The sequence below is a fragment of the Amblyomma americanum genome, chromosome 5 (genome assembly GCF_052857255.1).
Source record: "Amblyomma americanum isolate KBUSLIRL-KWMA chromosome 5, ASM5285725v1, whole genome shotgun sequence".
Classification (NCBI taxonomy): Eukaryota; Metazoa; Arthropoda; class Arachnida; order Ixodida; family Ixodidae; genus Amblyomma; species Amblyomma americanum.
Window position 1 is genome coordinate 136,195,360 of NC_135501.1, and position 14,400 is coordinate 136,209,759.

Consider the following 14,400-nt stretch of genomic DNA (forward strand, 5'->3'; position numbering starts at 1 on the left):
AGGCCAAAGCGGGCTGTTTGTATAAAGTGCAGTCAGGTAACGGAAGAACCCTGGTGCCCTGAATTATAGTGAGCCTACCTTGTCATTCAAGTGGCAATATCAATGATCCTGAGTACAACTCCATTTAATGCTACGGGCTTGCAGGTTGCTGACTTGAGCCATGCTAACATCTGGGGCAATGTACAGCTGCAGAGCTGCGGGTTCAGGTTGAGGGAAGCCAGCACCTCCACTAACTATAAGGAGGCATTCTAATCCTAAGCATTGTTGATACAGTCCAGCAATACATAGTCCTTGCCATGCTTGCATTGCAGGAAGCTTGCTGTATCTTTGTGTGCAGAGCAGAATGGGCTGCAAAACTTTTTTATAGAGAACTAAATTTTTACACCAGACTAGCCATCCAAATTTTAGGCTGAACCACACTGGTCATAGGGACAGGTGCTCACTTGTCCTTGACTAGAGAAAATGTAGCTTTTTCACAAGTTGTGTGCTTGCCTTGCTTGTGTTTGTTTTTTGCAGACTTGATGAGGGAAAATATTTAATGCAGAAAGTAGCACCTGAATGTGCTGGCTGTTTGTAGACCCTGCCAACTGAAGATGGCAGATTTCAGGTGAGGATTATTTTGTGAGGTAGTTGCTGGGCTGCTTTGACAAAGTTCTTCAGCATAGCAAGCTCAAAACACAGCAGGGAAGAGGAGTGCCATTTGCTAATTTTCTTGAAGCCCGCATGGTCATAACAAGGGAACTGATATCCCATGTCAAGCAGCACCAGTAAGGGTACACTACAGGCCTCAAGTAATTCCTTTCTTGTCATTCTTTCTTCCCGAAATTTTCCTCCTAGGAATGGAGAACTCATCCCGCTATGGCACCTCAGTGGCTCTGGCGTCTTTAGACTGCTTACCCCAGGGTTTGATCCTGGCCGTGGCGGCTGTATTTCAGTGGAGGAAAAATACAAGAATGCCAATATGTTGTGCAAAGTCAGCGCACGTTAAAAAGCCCCAGGGGGTGCAAATTAATCCAGAGACCTCCATTATGGTGTCCCTCATAGCCCATGTGTCGCTCTCAAATATAAACCCCACAGTTTAAAAATAAGATATTTCAGGCCCCTCATTCCCCACTCAGAATCTGCATGTGTGAGTAAATTTTCTCTGGTGCTGCTCAACAGAGAACCTCTTGACAATTAGCAAGCATTTCTCATCTTTAGGCAATTAGTGCACTCTGTTGCTTGTTCATACCTGCCTTGCATTCACTATCATTTTTGTTTGCATGTGGTGCACTTCAGGAAAAGCAGTATCAAGTGGCACTCCATGCTGCATACATACCTCTTTGTCATGTCGTGATGTCACAGTGAACTGCCCTTTTAGAGGACAGTTGAGAATATGTAGAATATGTAGCGGAAGAAAAAACAACGGGCCGATGGCGCCATCCCGCCATCGGCCCGTTGTCTTTCTTTCCGCTTTACTTTAATTTCTCAATCAAATCATTACAAGACTGATTCAGCTCAATGTAAACTACTATAAACATTACAAACAAAACATCCCCATGCGTCCACCTTGGAATCGTAGACTGCTCGCTCCTTTCGTTGTATAATAACGAGCCCCTAATTATCCTTTCAATTTTCTGCTTAACATCTTAATTAGGTGTCATTTATTCGTATTTATTTAGATCGCTTTATATATATCTTCGTTTTGAATTATTTCATTTCGTGAAATCAGTTTGCGATGACTGATTTCAAATTAAATACATCATAAATTGTTATTTTTATTGGTTTCTTGTAATTTTTCGTTCAGCCGTGGCATCTCGCGTCTTACCCTTAGATATTTCTTAACAGCTTTTATTTCGGCGCGAATACGGAGTTCTAGCTGCGATGGGCTCTCAGTACCTTTCGGAATATTACAGGGATGGTTATGCGAATAAATAGTTGGTATTGCTGTTTAACTATATAAATTTTTAGCCGCGTCATTTGACGGAAATTGATTCATCCTTCATGAGAGACCTAATCTTCGCTTTTCATTCTAGGCACATTTCAGTGACGATCAGTTTGAACCACTCATATTGCAAAAATATGGGAAAAAGAAGCTGAAGCCAAATGCGGTTCCGAAGCTTTTCTCGCACAGACCTGCTGTAAAACCAAGGAAACCGCCCCGACTAAGAATTGACCCCCGGGAAAACAGAAGTGAGTGATAATTGCTGGTTTTTTCTTTCTTTGTCCATTTATTTGTATCAGTTCTGTCACTTAGCGATGTAGCTCATCGCCTTATTTTTTTTTCTGCAGCAAGTGTAAACAGTGCGGGTTTGCCTGATTCCTGCAATGTCTCCAGAGCAGAGTCTGGCTCTTCTTCGAATGAAAAACTCTGTAAGCGATGTTCTTTGTGATGACGCATGAATTTAGTGTGTGGTCATGCGTTCTTACAACCAATGTTCATTAGCAGCAGATGGAGGGAGCTCCGAGCTATCTGAGGCGCGCCATGAACCTGATTTAACCAATGGTAAACGTCAATTTTTCATTTTTTTTGAGCGCGTGATATGAAGGAAATGGTTTTTCGTGCAGTCTCTTGTACCTCCGCTTTGCCGCCCGCTACATTCCATGCCTCGATACCCGCCACAAATCCCAATGAAGTCTTTTATAAGTCGTACCCGTTTTAATTGCGTCTGAATTTCGTACACTCCTGCAATAATTTTACTTCTCAATTCTCGCTGCTACCTGATGTGGCGCGGAAATAACGTTTGGCGAAATGTATTAGCAATCCTTACTATTCATAAACCACCTCTCTCTGATCTTTCATGCAGCGCCTTCAGCCAGGACATCCTTGCCCGCTGCATGCAGTGTCGCAGCAATAGGGCCTGTTCCATCTTCGAGGGATCGCTTTTGTAAGCATCTTTTTTTATTTCCTGCTGAATTTGGCTCCGATAGTCAGTTTCTACATTAGTTTCATACCTCTCTCAGCCCCATCTAAAGAGTGCCTTGAGCTACCAAATGCGCGCCATGAACCAGATTTAACCAATGGTGAGTTAGGTTTTAATATTTTTCTTGTATCAGATGATAGTGTGATTTTTCATGCAGCACTCGGTACCCCAGCAGCAGTCTCCGCAGACTTCAGTGAGTCAGCAGTAAAGTTCACCGCTACAAGTGAATCCTGCTGTAAGCGGCTGCCTTCGTACTCATACTTCAATATAGCCCGTAGTACATGTTCAGAACATTGTTTATTTTTTTTTTGTACAGCCCCATCCGAAGTACATCAAGAGGTACCATACACGCCCCACGAGCCGAGTTCAGTGAATGGTAAATGCTGCTTTTTGCTGCCTTCGTACTCATACTTCAATATAGCCCGTAGTACATGTTCAGAACATTATGTTTATTTTTTTTTTGTACAGCCCCATCCGAAGTACATCAAGAGGTACCATACACGCCCCACGAGCCGAGTTCAGTGAATGGTAAATGCTGCTTTTTGCTGCCTTCGTACTCATACTTCAATATAGCCCGTAGTACATGTTCAGAACATTATGTTTATTTTTTTTTTTGTACAGCCCCATCCGAAGTACATCAAGAGGTACCATACACGCCCCACGAGCCGAGTTCAGTGAATGGTAAATGCTGCTTTTTGCTGCCTTCGTACTCATACTTCAATATAGCCCGTAGTACATGTTCAGAACATTATGTTTATTTTTTTTTTGTACAGCCCCATCCGAAGTACATCAAGAGGTACCATACACGCCCCACGAGCCGAGTTCAGTGAATGGTAAATGCTGCTTTTTGCTGCCTTCGTACCCATACTTCAATATAGCCCGTAGTACATGTTCAGAACATTATGTTTTTTTTTTTTACAGCCCCATCCGAAGTACATCAAGAGGTACCATGCACACCCCACGAGCAGAGTTCAGTGAATGGTAAATGCTACTTTTTGTTCATTATAGTGTAGCTTGTAACATACAGCAATTTAGAATACATTGTGCTGCCATGCGACTTCTACTACTATACTAATATACGCCAAAGAAAGCAGAGCTTTCGCGCCTCATTAGAAACCCTGAATGTTGTTTCTTAGACTTTCGTGAGTGTAGGACTTAAATTTCAGTTTTTGAAATCGGCTTTCTTTTTTAGCATCCCAGCAAGCACTCCTGGAACACATATCAGATTTGGAACGCGCCCAAAAGGATGCTAACAGAAAACTACAAATTGCTAAAAGGAGATACCTGAAGTGCGAAGCGGAGAAGGAGCAGCTACAGAAGAAAATCAAGCACCTCTTCAATGATGATCAAATGTCCTCAATGGAGCGGTTGTCCAGTAATAGTTCACGGTGGGAAGCTGACACTCTGGTGAAGTCGCTGAGACTACGGCTTGCATGCGGGACGCGAGGCTACAATCTGCTCCGAGATTATGGTTACCCACTGCCTTCTGAGCGCACACTGCAGACACATCGAGCATGCGAAGTTTCGACCTGGAATTCTAACTGATATTTTGGAACCGTTAAAGATGAAGGTAACTGTGAATTTTTTGCTAACAGAGCTTTTTGTCGATTTTTCTACAGTACGATCTCATTTTCCTGAATTGCTCTCTAAGTATGGGTGTAGCTATTCCCGCCTTTTTACTGTCCCATCGTTTTCTCTGTCCATATTTTTTTCCATCTTAGCATTACTAGTGCGTATCAACCTTTAGCCGTTATTAATGTTGATTTGTATTCTGCAGGTCAATCTCATGAAGCCGGAGGAGCGCCATGCTGTTATTATGCTTGACGAAATGCAAATCGCGTCAGGTCTTGTGTATGATCATACGGTTCGCGAAGTCGTGGGTGCACCCACACTGCCGTTATCCGATGGATCGTTACCTGATGATTGCTTAGCTACACACGGTTTGGTATTCATGATAGGTGGTTTATCAACTAGATGGAAGCAAACAATAGGATATCATCTAACTGGGAACTCCATTCATGCTGCAAGCTTGAAACGTGAATTAGTTGATTTGATTGCCCAATGCGAGTCTATCGGACTAAGCATTCATGTCGTGGTGTCTGATATGGGCAGTTCGAATCAGGCACTTTGGAAACTTTTCGGAATTATTTCAGGAAAGCACAGCAGGGCGCGGACTAGCTGTCGTCATCCATGTGACGCGCAGAGAAAGCTTTGGTTCATGGCCGATGTACCTCACTTGTTAAAAAATCTTAGAAATCATTTGACTATAGGGCACCTCATCTACCTTCCCGAAGAAGTTGTGCAAAAACATAACTTGCCAACTAATGTCGTGAATTTTGAGTTCATTAAAGTACGTGTAAGGCACGATGAAACGGATGATATAGAACTTGCCCCGCACCTAAATGCTTCCTGTCTTGATCCAAGCCACTACGATAAAATGAAGGTAGGCCCAGCTTTTTCCATTTTCCATAATGACACAGCTTCAGGCTTGCGCTTGCTTCAAGACAGAGGAAAAATTCCGAGAAACGCTCTTACTACTGCATCGAAACCGTGTTCAGGTGGTTTCGCCTGATCACGTCACGGACAACAAAGCTAGCTTTTAGCCACGCAGTTCAAGAGGAGTATGACTCCAGTGTAGCATTTTTGGAAATGATAATCGAGCTCTTCTCTAAAATTCAAATTGGACGTGAAAAAAATGCTGTCTGGAAGCCTGTACAATCGGGAATTATACTAGCGACAATAACAGCACTAGAAGTACAAGACGTCCTTCTCACAACGTACAAATTTCATTGTGTGTTCCTGAGCAGGTTAGGCCAGGATGGGCTTGAAAACTTTTTCTCTACATTACGCGCCAAAAACCCCATCCCGAGACTATATGAGTTTAAATGTAGCTTAAGGAACGCAACACTAGGTCAATTTTTGAAGCCTAGCAAATCAGGAAGCTACTACGAGGAGGAAGGTTATTTACTATTACATTTACGCGACACAAGTGAAGCAAGAAGCGACACGGATGCTATTCAAGCGCCCGATGATATTCTAGACCTGAGCCCTGAAATAGAGCAGTCATTAACGTACCTAGCAGGCTACGTTGCTTCAAAACTTGTGAAGCGAGTACAGTGTGAGAATTGCTATAATTCTCTGATTGAACGAGACAGCTCTACGACGCTGATAGAGCTCAAAAACTTTTCAAAGCACCAGCAGTCTTTGACCACTCCATCGCAAGGCGTGATTGAAGTGATAAAAATAGCAGAGAACTACTTCCGCACTAATAAGGAAAGGCTAATCCGTAATTCTGTACATGAGTCGGAGGTGCAAAAAGCCATTACCCAAAGCGTAACTTCGCAGACATGCTTTCCTTCTTGCCATAACTTACTTGAAGACATTGTTAAAATATTCGGCAAACTGCGCATGGAAATTTTAGTGAAAAGTGAAGCGGCTAAAAGATCTTCTATTGAGAGTTCCAAATGTGCCAGTAAAAGCATTGGCATGCGCGTTGCTGTTTCAAGCATTAAATGATGTGTAGACGCTTCATTGCTTGCGAAGCAAAGGACCTTTATGTGATACTTTTAAAACAAATATCTTTCATAAGCAGCAAGCCACTGCCTGGGATAAATTTTAAAATTTTACAGCCACTGTGTAGTTAATATCTAACGTGAGGATTTCGCTTTTCATGTCGAAATAAATTTTGTTCACAACAGAAAAGACTTTTTTTTATTTCAATCCGCTTTCAATTTACTGTAACATAAAACTGAAGGGGCTCAATGGTAAAGTGCACCAAGAAAAAAAAAACTTCAGAACGTCCACAAAGGGTGAAGGAGAGACAATAAACGTTGAAGAAAACTGCGTTCCGTGCGTTGAACTTCCTTTTACTGGAGAGTTTCGGCTCCAAATAATGTGCTGGCCCTTGCACCACGTAGCATCGGCTTCATTACATGTCTGGAAATCGTAAGCAGTTCATGCTTGGTACCGTGTTGATCATTTTTCAGCCGCACTAAAACCGATTCATTCATAGCGTGATATTGCTTTTGTACAATTGTGCTTGCTTTTTGTGTTGTGTTTTGAACTGTCAGTTTTGTAAGTTTTTTTAAGTCCATCACTTCTGCGCCGCACATCTCACTGCATGCACCTGCGTTCACATCAGGAAACTAAACACATCGTCTTGCACAGCACTTACAACTAATTTATTGTACGCCGCCATAAACACTAGCAAACCGTTAGATGTCTTGCACTGATAAGCTTAATACGCATTAACTTATGCCTGGAGCACTACTTAGTTGATTACACGCCGCAAAACATCACATCTCCTTTCAGAGACGGTTTTCGTAAATGACACCCGCAGAAGAATGTTTTCTTCTGGGAAATATTTAGAAATTAAGTGCCTTAAAAAAAGAAAAAAAATCCACAGAATTTTTTCTCAGCATTCTAATCGCTTGGGTAACCGTTTATGAGAATTACTTTCACTACCGAAGCTGTAAACGGTGCTTAAAAAGCACGCCAGCGTTCAAAGGCGCGGCTGGCCGGCGGGCGCTTGGGTGAAAAAGAGTGCCGTGTGCAGCCAACACCACCTTGACTTGACAAGGCCTGTTCATGTCCTCCTCTCCAGACTGCCTACGTCACGCTAGTTGTCCGATTCTCCTGTTGCCGGCAGGCGCTCTCGCGACGGGGGGACAGGGCGAGTCAAAAATTTTTGACAAGTCGGAACGTGTTTGCCACCCGCCTGTCCTTGCTTCCTCTGGTTAGGTTCAGTGCTGCGTCGCACTGCGCTGACATTCTTTTTGCGCTCTTTTCGTTTTTGGTGAAGTGTCTTATTTTACTATCTTTGCGTTTGTGTGCGATCGTGCTTGTGTGTCTGTGTGCAGAATAGTTGCGAAAGTGTTGCGTGCAACAATCCTGTGGCTTTGAGCAAAAGCAAACGCCTCACTTTGTGCGACATGGGACGGTGTTGTGTTCCGGGATGCCGCGGGAATTACGACAATGGGCCCAAAGTGCGGGTTTTATCTTTCCCCAAGAATGAAGGTCGGAGGCAATCCTGGATTAGAGCCATTCCGCGCAAGGATTTCACACCCAGCATACACTCCAAGGTGAGCAGACGATATTTACTTCATTACATTGTGCATCGCATGACTCGCGTTCTCGCTTAGTAACTCTTGAAGCAATTAAGTATGGTTTGTGGTCAAAACGTTCGCAGTTTTATTGCGCTTCCGGAAGGACAATGCGGTGTAAACGAGCAGAAATATTCAGGACAGTGTCAAACTGCATCATAACAGATGTTTCATAAAATAGTGTGTCCACGTATCGATGATAATTCAGTCGTTTTCACGTGTGGCGCAGGTTTGCGAACTTCACTTCCAAGGGAGTGAACTCATCACGAAGCTGTCACATTTCGATGCAGCGTCGGGAAAAACTGTGACAGTTGACAGCGAGAGGGTGCACCTAGTGCCAGATGCCGTACCGTCGATTTTCCCTAACTGTCCAGCGTACCTGAGCACAAGCAGTACTCGTCGCGAATCTCCAGCCTCTAAGAGAGCACGAATGGAAGACGAGGCCTTGAGCAAGGCAATCAAGAACTCCATAGACACAAAAGGAGAAGAAGAGGAGAGAAATGCAGTGTCATCACTTGAAGACTTGAAGGGCAAACTTTCTGCTGTCTGCAATAGTCAGTTCTGGACCGTCAGCGTCAATGATCGCTGTGTAATGTTTCTCCGCATCGAGGATAATCCTGCACCGCATGTTAGGTTTTCCGTCACAGTGTTTGCTGATCTCTCAGTTTCAGTGTCAGCAGGTATGATTAAGCTTATTTCATTACCCTGTGGACGCTCAGTGCCAGATGCAGTGCGTGACACCCGTACGTTGTCCTTAATGCTCGAGCAGCTAAAAAATCACATTACGGAGACGCCAGAAGCTACAAGTGCGTCAAAAACGAGTGCTGCAGCAGATCGGCTCCTTGCTCAATGAACTGTCTGAAGACAACGATACAACCAAAGAGCAAAGTGCCTTGTTTCGTCTTCTAAACGAGCAGATTGCTCTCACACTCGCTGACCCCATTCGTCGATACAGTGCTGAAACTTTAGTGTTTTCTAGCATCCTGCACTCCATTTCCCCGCACGCTTATAACTTTGCGAGGTCGGCGTCGATGTTGACGTTACCTCCATCCTTCAACACTGCGCCGCGTTTGCTCCAAGTATGGAGGCGATCCAATGCAGGAACAAAACCAAGCCCACTTTCTTTCCTACATCAAAGAAAGGGTGAAGTGCATGGAGCCGCACGAAAAGACTGTAGTGCTGATGCTTGGTGAAATTCACACCAAGCCGTACTTCGATTACAAGGGAGGCAGCATAGTAGGATCATCAGCCAATTCTCAAGAAGCAGCCACAACGGCCCATGTTTTCATGGTTCAGTCGCTCCTGTCAGCCAACAAAGATGTGATACACATTCTGCCCGTTTCTAAAATGAACTCCGAAATCCTACATGAGTACTGCAAGAAGATAATTTTGGAGGTGGAATCTATGGGCCTTAAAGTCATAGCTGTAGTTACTGATAACAACTCGCTCAATCAGAAAATGATGTCGCTTTTCTCAAGGAACCATGAAGTGAACATTGTTTATCCCCACCCAGCCGATAAAAGCCGTCCTCTTTTTTTTGTCATCGACCCTGTGCACATACTCAAATGCGTCAGGAATAATTGGATCAACCAGAAAAACGAAGGAACATGTTTCTATTTTCCTGAAATGAGCCTGTCTGGAGAACTGCCCGTAGGACCTCCCAGAATGAAAGCTGCATCGTTTGAAGCCGTGCGACAGCTTTATTCATCGGAGAAGACATCGCTCTTAAAATTCGGCTACAAGCTAAATGCCAAAGCAGTCAATCCAACACCTATGGAAAGACAAAATGTAAAGTTGGTTTTAAACGTCATGAACCCGTTTATCGCAAACGCACTTGAAATGCGTGGCGAAGCCTTCCAACTCATGAGCGCCAATTCAACAGCCCTCTTCATCAACATTATAACGAACTGGTGGAAGGTCGTCAACGTAAAGAGCCCTTCCAAAGGTCGCCGACTGAACGACTCCCTGCAGAATCCTGTGACTACGGTGGTGGATCAACAGCTGACTTTCCTGAACGGCATGGTAGACTGGCTGGACGCTTGGCGCAGTGTCAACATGACCAGTGGCTGCATGACGAAGGAAACACATACTGCTTTGAGGCTAACTTGCTACTCTCTTGTTGAGTTGTCGCGTTACTGCCTAGAAGACGTGAAATTCAGGTATGTTCTCCTAGGCAAATTTCAGACGGACACACTTGAGGATCGCTTCGGTCGATATCGTCAGCTTGCTGGTGCACAGTATCACATTTCTGTGCGACAGCTTCTCGAATCAGAAAAGAAAATTCGTCGACAAAAGCTGCTGATGCTTCCGCAGCCAGAGAACAACAGCGCGAGCGACACGGAAGAAATTCCGCAACACAACTTCTCCGTGCTGGTCTCTGGTGAAGAAATTTCCAGCCCGAAGCACGACATGGAAGTCGTCGCCTACATCGCTGGATACTGTGCCCATTCAGCTCTCAAGAAGGTGTCTTGCACATTTTGCTGCAGCGTTCTCATTCTGGAGAATCGGGATATAGAAGTTGAATCCACGAAAATGATTGCCAACTTATCAAGGGGAGGATTAAAGTTCCCGCAACCATGCACTGTGCATATGGTGCTAATTACAACCCTTGTTGTGGAAAAACTCACCACGGGAGAAAATGCAAATTCTTTCCTCGCATCAGACAACCAACGTGCCATTGTCAGCTCCATTTCCGCCTCTATTATTGGAGATGTTGATCCAGTAACGTGCGAAAATGGACACACTACAGAGACTCTCGTGCGACAGGTAGTGCGTGCTGCAACGAACGTAGCTTTGAACAACTTTTGTAGACTACAAAATGATACGATTCACAGCTCTGCACAAAAGAAGGCTGCAGAGAGAAAGATGAAAACATTAAGCAAGAAATGAAAAGGGTCAGTTCTAGCCATGCTTTCCAATAAAGCAATTTGTACAAACGCATTTGTGGCACTGTTTCAGTATGCTGTCGTAAAGACTAAAAGCAGCCTCACATATTCGCGTTGCATGCCTTGGAGTCGCAAACACTATATTCTACTACAAAAAAAAACGCACCCCGGTTTTTATCCTAACAAGCACGCAAGACATATCTAACGCGAATGCGTGGCGACCGAAAGGAGCGGCCGAGGGGGGGCTGCCGGGCCACTGGAGTGACGTCACGGCCTCCGTGGAGGGGCCTTGTCTAGTCTAGGTGGTGTTGGTGCAGCGCGGGCGGCTGGCGGGCGAGGAGAAACGAGGAGGAATGCGCCGCGAAGGAGGAGAGTGTCGCTACTTTCAAAACATCAAGGGGCTTTACTCCCGTCCCCTGTGCCCGGCTCCGTGGACACCCGGCTGACTTCTAGGTGCTTCGACGCGTGTGGTGGTGACTTCGGTGTTCGCGTGCGTCGGTGTGGGTGCCCTGTGTGCGGCACTAGTTGCTCGGCTCCCGAGGTGGGACTCCGCCGCCCGTGCCAACTGAGGACGGCAGGAAGCACGGCTGACCCCCCATCCCGGACTCGTTCGGACCTCGGACCAGCCGAGCACTTCGCCACCGTCTGCACATGGAAATGCTCTTCGCTGGCGCGCGCGGGCGCCGACCTACCCGGGTGTTGATCGCTCCTCTTGCCGTGTCGCTTCGCGGCCTGCCCTGCCTCCACTCGGTGCCCCTTTCATGCCCCAGATCCGCCTCCTCTCCCCTACTCTATCATCCCCCCCCCCCCCCCCCTCCCCAGCAAAGCCCGGTTGTGGTGACCCCTTCATTGGAGGCAATTACCGGGCTGCGCTAACCCCCATTTCTCTCCCCCCTGCCCTGCGGCCCCCCTTGAGAATCACAATATATATATATTACAGGTGGTGAAGCACATCATTGACATTACAGGAAGATGCGGAGCCTTTTTCGTTCAGGTTTATCACAGAAATTGGTGCACATTTGGAAAGTTGGTGCAGCGCAAAAGGGATCTCGCCTGCGCACGCTGCAGAAATATAGAGAAGCTTAGAGAAATTATCCCTGGTTACCTATGGAGAGCACGTAAACTTGTGTGTGTTGAGTGATGCCCTCTACACTTCACTCGTGTGCGGCAGGGGCAGGTGGGACAGAAGTGACTAGAACCCTCATGGCAACAAGTGCCTAGGTGGGAGGATGAGAGAGCTGTTGTTCTGTCAATGCTATGCGTATGTATGTGCCTGCCTTGGCACGAAGTGACAGACACGGCACACACTACATAGGAAGGACGTTATGTGCCGTCAGCCTGTGCCATAGTTCTGCAGTAGCTTTGAAGAAGCACTTCCGCATGACTCTCGGGTCAATACCACTCGCCCAGCCGTGGACCTGCGAGGGAGCGCATGCCAGTCTTTGAGATGGCCAATAGTGATCCTCCGGTCGTCGGACTGTCGCAGTGCCGATGTTGTACTGTAGCCTCTCCCTAGAATAACTATGCATGTGCTGCTTTGTTTTGTAGATGATTTTGCATGTGTTCTTATGTGTGCTAAGTAAATCATCTGTATTGTTTCTTTGATAAACAAACCTTGTTTTTGTTTGTGAACCTCTGACTCCAACCCATTCTCTGGTTTGCGACCGAAGAAAGGTGGGCACCAAATGACCCCTCCCCGTTGCCAATTTGTGGCTGGTTTCTGGCTGAGCTTGCCATGCATGCTGAGTAGAGGGCATTTCATGAGAGACTGCAAAAGCTACCCCCGCATGCTCTAAGGGTGTCTGGGAGTGCAAAGAACCAGTGCGCATGGTCATGCCTGCCGCATGGGTAGGGTCTCTCCGTCCCGGCTGAGTAGCTTACGTCGTTTTGGGGTCCAAGGCCCCAGTGTCTTTTCAAGATAGGATCACAGTTACATGCTGCTCCTATCTCCTCGTTGCTTCGCTGGAAGCATGGAGCACCTCTCAGGACACCCAGGCAACTAAATGGAGCAACCGAGGAAAGCAAAGTCCTACTGCTATGGCTTCCCTAGTGAAAGCCACGGATGCAAGGAGGTCAAGAGCTGCCCATCCTGAGCCTTAACACATGCCTGACATGAAACTAAAAAAGAAAGCTACCAATGGCCATCGTGATGGCCACTACCGCAAGGGCAGTGATGGCTCAGAACCCCTAAAACTGCAAGATGCTGCCTGCATACACACGGAGTTTCCTTGAACTTGGCAACCACTCTGGACATTACTGGGCAGTTTCTTTCAGGCTGACAAAGAAAAACAAGTGATTGGGTCACCATCTTTAGACCCATTGCTTTGGCCTGGGTCCAGCATTCTGCGCCATGAACAGTATACAAGCTCACAACACGAGCACAAATCGGCACTTGAGAGCAAGAGTTTGCGCCTCTGCTGTGCTAAGACCGGCACTGTTGACGCCACCTCGCTTGTGACCGAGGAGCAGAGAATCCCAACACTCTTGCAGCAGCCAAAACGCGGTTAATCCATGCAGGGAGAGCGCACTCCCATTCTATGGACACCAGCTTTCAGCCGCCTCGTAAACAAATGCAACATGTGCCTCAAAGGTCGCGCGAAGCCTGGAGAAGCTCCCACAGCGCCCTTACCAACAGAAGGTTTGCCGTTCTGAACAGTTTCAAGTGGTTGGAATAGACTTCGCCGGACCGCTCTTCACTAAGGACAAGGACACGGTCTCCAAATCTTACATTGCCCTCTTCACTTGCGCAGTTACGAGAGCAGTTCACCTGGAGCTTGTCTCGAACCTATCATCCGAAATGTTCCTACTGGCTTTCCGAAGATTTACCGCCCGACGAGGACTGCCCTCATTGATATACACTGACAACGCCAAAACCTTTCAGAGCGCCTCTAAAGAATTTGCAGCATTGAGAGACCCCTTGTTTGACGGAAATTTCCACGACCACTGTTCCAAGACAAGCATCAAATGGAAATTCATCGTGGAAAGAGCAGCATGGTGGGGTGGATTCTGGGAAAGGATGGTAAGAACTGTGAAAGTTTGCCTCCGTAAAATCATACACCAGGCAAGACTCACCTTCGAACAGCTTACAACAGTACTGCAGGAGGTGGAAAGCATTGTTAACTCCCGCCCCCTAACCTACATTTCTTCGTCACCAGAAGACCCCGAAATTCTTACTCCGGCGCATTTTTTGGTAAGAAAGAGACGTCACTACCTTCTCCGTGTCATGATGTCAGTTCGTCAGCGCAAGCTGTGACACGAAGGTGGATGCACCGCAAACGATTGCTGGAGCAGTTTTGGAGGCGATGGCGGAATGAATATCTTTTGATGCTAAGGTCGGCGCACACTTGCAACAAACAACAGGCTCGACAGACCTCTGTAGGGGACTTAGTTCTCCTCCGCGAGGATAAGGCGCTGCGACACATGTGGAAGACGGGGAGGATCATCGAAGTGATCCACGGGAGAGATAACCAAGTCCGAGCGTGTGTTGTGAAGCAGCCCAATGGATCCACA

The 14,400-nt window shown here is 46.3% G+C and overlaps 1 protein-coding gene and 1 long non-coding RNA gene across 7 annotated transcripts in view; one reads left to right on the plus strand and one right to left on the minus strand.

The window, feature by feature from the left end:
* Positions 1-14,400, minus strand: part of LOC144132733 (uncharacterized) — a 125,962-nt gene that overhangs the window by 80,178 nt on the left and 31,384 nt on the right. The gene's annotated exons all lie outside the window — the stretch shown is intronic.
* LOC144132735 (uncharacterized) lies at positions 818-6,838 on the plus strand. Of its 4 annotated transcripts, XR_013314924.1 has the most exons (7): positions 818-2,352; positions 2,787-2,867; positions 2,944-3,003; positions 3,061-3,138; positions 3,525-3,584; positions 3,677-3,736; positions 3,825-6,838. It is a non-coding gene; the product is annotated as an uncharacterized LOC144132735 (long non-coding RNA). The 4 variants fall into 4 exon arrangements; XR_013314923.1 differs by lacking the exon at positions 818-2,352 and having other exon boundaries at positions 2,656-2,867; XR_013314925.1 differs by lacking the exons at positions 818-2,352; positions 3,525-3,584; positions 3,677-3,736; positions 3,825-6,838 and adding exons at positions 3,220-3,279; positions 3,372-3,487 and having other exon boundaries at positions 2,656-2,867.